At 45.6% G+C, this 6,220-nt stretch overlaps 1 pseudogene; it reads left to right on the forward strand.

Annotated features, from left to right (window-relative positions):
• Nucleotides 1-292: 292 nt before the first annotated feature.
• On the forward strand, nucleotides 293-458 carry LOC118007362 (annotated as a pseudogene).
• Nucleotides 459-6,220: the final 5,762 nt, after the last annotated feature.

A 6,220-nucleotide genomic window follows, 5' to 3' on the forward strand; every position in this document is an offset into this window, starting at 1 on the left:
CTGAACTGAAGCATTTAGTGGCAGAGGTGGTGAATTCTGGGTGTGTTCTGAAAGATAGGACTGCTAACAGGCTGAACGTGTATTCTGAAGGAAATAGAGGAGTCAAAGTCACTTCTAGGTTTTTGGCCTGAGCAACTGGAAGAATAGGGTTGCCAACAAACAGGATGGGGGATGACTTCAGGTGAAAGAGGCTTGGGAAGAGCAGGAATTTGGATTTGATCGTGTGAAATCCGGGAAAGAACTGGAGGTGGTGAACAGGCAGGCAGATGGATGAGTCTGAAATTCAAATGCAAGCTTTGTGCAGTGGCAGTATCATAGCCAATGAGGTTTATCCGAGGCGCGATTATTGCTAATTGAAATTCAGATGCAGCATGTAGGCTGATTTATACAAATCTGAAAGAAATCTAGCTTTTGATTGGTGTTTGAAGCCCGTAGAATAGATGATATCACTAAGGCACAGGGAATAGACAGAGAGGAGGTCTCAGGACTTGGCCCGGAGCATTTGAGAATAGGAGCTAGGGAGATCAAGAGTAACCTGAGAAGGAGCACCCAGTGCGCAGGAAGAGAACCACTGCAATATTGTGTCCTGGAGACTAAGGAAAGTCTGCTGCAGGAGAAGTCCAGTGCTCTTGTAGCCAAGATGGAGAACTGACTTTGGACTTAGCCATGAGAGGCCATTGGGGGCCCTTCATAAAAGATATGTCAGCGGAAAGAGTAAATGCTGATTCCAAGGGGGCCCCAAAGAGGATGGGCATTGACATGGAAGAGAGTAAGGACACAAAGTTTAGTGAGCCATGGGGGTGTCTGGGGCAGCCCAGCGAATGACACTCAGAGACCAGAATGCCAGAGTCAATGGAATTTGTTACTCGCGGGTCCTAGAGAGGAAACCTCAGCACACCTTCCTGGGCCTGCAGGAAGTTATGGTGACACGTGGGCTTGACCAGCAAGTGGGAGGAAGGGAGAGGCACCTGTGGGTTGCAGCCTTCACTGGGGTCCAGGGCATTAGCCAAGCAGGGTTCCCATACTCATGATGGACTGGTTAGTGTATAGTCAGGCAGGGGTCCCAGGGGCCTGTCTGGCAGGAACCTGAGGGTCTTGGTGTCAGCTGTCTCATATGTCTGGGGGGTAAAAGCAGAAGTTGGGTGGTCAGGAGAGGTCAGGGCATGGGCTTATCTAAGTAGGGCAGTGAAACAGAGCATTCACTGTTGTTTAATTGAGCAGTTAAAGGCCCACAGATGATGCCAGGGCAGCACAAAGAACAGCTCACAGCAGGTTATGACAGAAAGTAGAGAAAATGTTTTCAAAAAGTATTTCTATATAAGGGAGCAGAGAAGGGAAGAATTGTGATCAAAAGAGGGTTTTGTTTTTGTTTATAAAATAGGAAAAATAATAGTATATCTGTATCAATAGGAGTGGTCCAGTAAGGTGGGGAAGGATGAGGAGGGGAAGAGGAAAAGGATAACTGGTCTAGGAATTATCCTTGGGTAAGGGAGAAGCTGGGAGAAGTGGTGTGTAAGTGGAGGGGTTTGCCTTCGTTAAGGACTTGGGAAGATTTCATCCACAGTCATAAGAGAGAAGTCAGAGAATAAAGACACAGGATAGGCTGTTTGGTAGAGTTGGTGCTGGTAGGCTTGGAAATTCTCTTCTGATAGCTGCTACAGTTATATCAGTAAAATACCAAGCAAAGGTTAGTTAATGAAGGTGCTGGAGGTCTGAGGAGAAAAGAGAGGGCATAGAATAGTAATCTGGAAGTGAAAGAGTGGAGAGACCAAACAATACTAGGATGGCCCAAGAGCAATAATGCACCACTTGAAGTTCTTGACGTGAATTTTAATTTGACGGTATTCAGTGTGGCTGCATACTTGTCTCTGGAGTGGTTTGATGTGTGAGCAGGGGGCAGAGAGGGTAGAGAGTTAGATTTACCGAAGCCATGGTTTTTGCCAAATGAGGATGATGAACCACAAGGGTGAGTGTTTGAAGATAAGTGAATGCAGGGGGTTTCTGGTGAAGATGGATCATGGAACTGTAGGTGGTAGGGAGCAAGACAGGGCAGCAAGGGGCTGAAGGACAGTGGAGGGTTGGTAGGAGACACGGATTGGTGGCAATATTGGGATGGAAAGACTGTTAGTGATGAAATACGAGAGAGATTGGCCTGCAGAGAGGAGAGGCAGTGGTGGAAGAACGCGGTGTTGAAGGAGTCATGCCCATTGCTAATGGCACAAACTTGGGGTCCAGCAGATGAAAAATCATTGGGTGTGGGAGGTCGAGGAACCAACTGTACAAGGTTTTAACAGTATCATCTCCAAATCACCAATAATTAAACCAAAGGTATTGTGGGAGAGGTTGGTGGATAGAAGCCAAAATCAAGGAATGAAGACTATGCAGTAGGTAATCCAGCCTATGAATTTGATCCTGTTTCTTGAATCTAATTTGTTTTTCTTTTTACCTACTTCAAGACTTGGTCATCTCTCCATCCCAAGATACTGTTTGTAAATGCCTCCTAACTGGATTTGGTCTTTATGTATCCAGACTTTCCCTTCCCAAATCCATTCTTCATGCCACCATTGGAGGTCTGACTCTATCCCCCTACAGGCTGACAGCCCCTTGGTCACCTCCCATCCCCTATAGGAGATGTCTGAATCCCTCATTCTGGAGCTCTGGGTCTTCTGTGACCAAGAGCGTGCCTGCCTTCTCATGGTTCACTCTCACATTTGCATTCCAGCAACAGATCACTACTGTGCATTTCTGCTTGCAGCACATGGCTGTGCCTTCTTCCCTCAGCGGGGACTTCCTATCCTCTCTCGTTGCTGTTCTCGGTTCTTTGTCTAGCAACATCAGTGAAGTCCCCCCTCAAGAATCACATCTTCCAGGAAGCCCTCAAAGCTAGAACTGTTGACACATTACACCACGGTACAATTTTTCTATGAAGCTTGCCAGCCGTTCATGAATATTCGTGAAATGCCAGAATCATTGAAAAAGCGATCTTTTTTTTTTTTTACACTTTGGGGGACTTTAGAACTTCCAGCAACTGAGACCCTTTAAGCCACATCTCATTTTTTAAATATTTGTTTTATATTTGAAAGCAAGTGAGTACTCTACTTAGGAGTTCTCTACTTAGACTCACACAAAAGCAAAATTGAAAGTCCTGAGAGTGTAAAGAGGTGACCTGGTCCAACGCCACTCAAAATACCCACAGCCCAGTACCAGTTTGTAAACCGTTGCCAAGATCTGCATGATTTGTGAACTGTCTGCCGTGAGATGCTTTTGCAGCAGAATGGGACTCAACCACATTCCAAAGCATCCTGCTTAATTCCACTGAAATGATTTCTGTTAACCAGACTCTCTTGATGATTCTCCATGTGTTGATTTACATCCTGGCCCAAGCTCCTTATCTTGGCATTTTGAAGAGCACCGGCCACTTCCTTTATATTATCAGTGGGGAGACTGAGGCACAGGGAAAGTGCTGTGTCTCCTGGCTCCCACCGCCCTGCTTTGCACTGCTCCATGCTCACCCTTACAACTACTTTCCAGTTCCATCTTTGGTTGCCATCATTTGACTTTTAGCTTTGTTTTAAAAATGAGGTTCCTTCCTCCTCCATCGTATTCTTCCGGCGTATCTCTCCCAGAAAGGTACTCTTTTTCCTTCCTGGTGGAAAAGAATCAGCATGTGTTGTGGTATTATTATTTAAATGTTTACAGTCTGCCATTCTCTGCACACCACGTCCCCAGCCGCGTCGAGTCAGACGGCCTCAGACAGGTATCGTCTGCTCCATCTGGTCCTCGCCTTGCTGCAGGCGGGCCCCTGTATGGGGCAGCAGCTGAAGGTCCATATGGTCTCAGGTGTAGCCTTAGGTAGAGCATATTGCGGCATGCCAGTCTGCAGGCGCCGAGGCAGGAGGAATGCCGGGAGGCACACATCCGAGTGAAGAGGCCACCGCTGTGCCAAAATCGGAGGGCAGAAGGTGTTCTTGGCCTCCAGGATGGTCTGGCCTTCCAGGACCGGTCGGGGACCGAGAAGCCATACTGAATCGCAAATGTCAGTGCCTCAGCAACATCCAGAAAACTTACTCTTCTTTTTCCCTGTTCCCAGCCCGACTAAGTCAGGGAAAAAATTTCGAATTGGCACGGTGCTGGGAAATTGAGGGGAAGGAAGATGACGTGCCCGACTCCCAGAGTGGGGCACTGTCAGCGGGGTCTTTTCTTCCGCATTTGGCATTTGCGTGTTGGGTGTTTTGTTCTTTGTTTCCTCTCTAGGAAGAGAGTATTCCTAAAGGAAATTGGCTTTGGGATGTAGATTGCTTTTCCTTATTTTAGTCTGGCCTTTATCACTGAAGTCTCCACATAATCGGCTGTTCTCATCAATCGTTGAAAAACAAGAATTCCGCCTGAAATGTTAAAGTTCGTGATCAATGCTGTGATGGATGCAAAAAGAGATACTTGATGTGGCGAGGTCACTGCAGCCTCCCTTCCCCTCAAGAGCCTCCAATTCTCCTACTGCTCATCTTTGCCAAGGATGCCACCTTTGGACCTCTCTTCAGTGGGACTTCTTTCTGGGGACCATGAAAAGCCCTCACTACCACACTTGGCCATTCCCTATAAGTCTCTGAATCTTTTCAAGTAAATTTAAAAGTCATCCATAAGGCCTGAGGATAACTTTATAATGAAGCTTCCAAGGTTATTCAAGGAATGGCATTACATTCTTGGTGTGAAATTGGCAAGTTTTTTTTTAGAATGCTTGGAATTTAGTTGAATCCCCAAAGCAAAGAAAATATTAATGTACACCTATTTGTGGGCCCTGAAAAATGGACAAACCAAAGAATCCTCAGAATCCTCATTTTTATATCTATATCAAAAAATTAAAAAATACACCAAAGAGTGTATTTTATTTCCTGACATTCATACATTCATGTGGGTTTATGGAGACAAATCCATTTGCTTTATGACACTGCACCAGTCCAAACTTTGCCAGTAGCCAATATCCAAGTGTATAAAGGGAAGTTTAGAGTTGCTTTCACTTCTCAGTGGGCAGAGAAAATGTGCATTAAATCACCCAAATATTTAGTGGTGACTTAACTGGGTTGAACTCAAGAAGTGAGGATCAGAGATGGAATGTTGAGAATATTTTGTAGGGAATGCACATTATTGGAAGGGAGGATATAATCTTTAAGTTTATAAATAGTGTAGGATCCTGAAAGGATATGGAAGTATATGTCATAAACAAAACAAGACATAGTAGAGACAATGATGCGAAAGAGGAATCATCCCTATTTTTATAATCATACCCAATTTACAGATAGAGAAACCGGCTCAGAGATGGTACTTTGTCTGAGACCAGGCAACCAGCAAGCAAAGGATCAAGTCTGCCTCAAAAACCGTTCTCAACCATCACACACACACTAACCGCATCCTCTACCAGAGAAAGACAGAGCTAACTTGTCGATCCCACCAAGAGAAAGAGGGTCCTCAAAGCGCAGCAGGATATTCAAGTGAATTTTGGAATACTGAGACCAACCACAAAGGGTAAAGCCTTTATAGAAAATTAAAGTAGAACCAAGAAAAACATGTGTAATTGGGTTTTGAAATGTAATTTTTAAAATGAATACCCTACAATTAGATACAATTTAAAAATACTCAATACAAATAGTGCTTCCCCAGCTACTCTGCCTGTAGCTAGATACCGATGAGGCTCACGAGCATCAGAGCAGGACTCAGAGTTCAGGTCCTAGATGCCTGCATCCCTGAAGCTCTGGGTTGCAAAGCTGGATGCGGCTCCTTTTCTAAGCAGGGCATGTTGACAAGATCAGAATTAACTTCCAAGCCAAGTGATCACACGCTGAGGTCCAGTTCACTGTGAGCAGCCCCTCGTATACACTGTTTCTGTGTCTGTAGAGGGTCTGGTAGCAGGACTGATCTCCAGTTCTGAGCCCTCCCTGGAAGGGAACTACCTCGTGTCCTCTCCTGGGCTTCTCCTGCATCCAGTCTACAAGGTGCACAGAGGGAGAAGCCCTTTCTTCTGCCCAGGCCCCCAGGGGCTGGTGACGAGGAGCACCTGTGGTCTAGAGATGTCTGCAGAAATTGAGGCAAATAAGGGGTTAAAAGGTAAGTGAGAAAACCTGCGACAACAAAAGTGAACCCTAATGTAAACTATGGACTTTGGGTGGTAATGACGGGTCAATGCAGTGTCATCAATTGTAACAGGTGTCTCAACTCACGGGGGGAG

Source organism: Mirounga leonina, unplaced genomic scaffold (assembly GCF_011800145.1).
Source record: "Mirounga leonina isolate KUSES-001 unplaced genomic scaffold, KU_Mleo_1.0 Mir_118, whole genome shotgun sequence".
In the NCBI taxonomy this organism is placed as follows: domain Eukaryota; kingdom Metazoa; phylum Chordata; class Mammalia; order Carnivora; family Phocidae; genus Mirounga; species Mirounga leonina.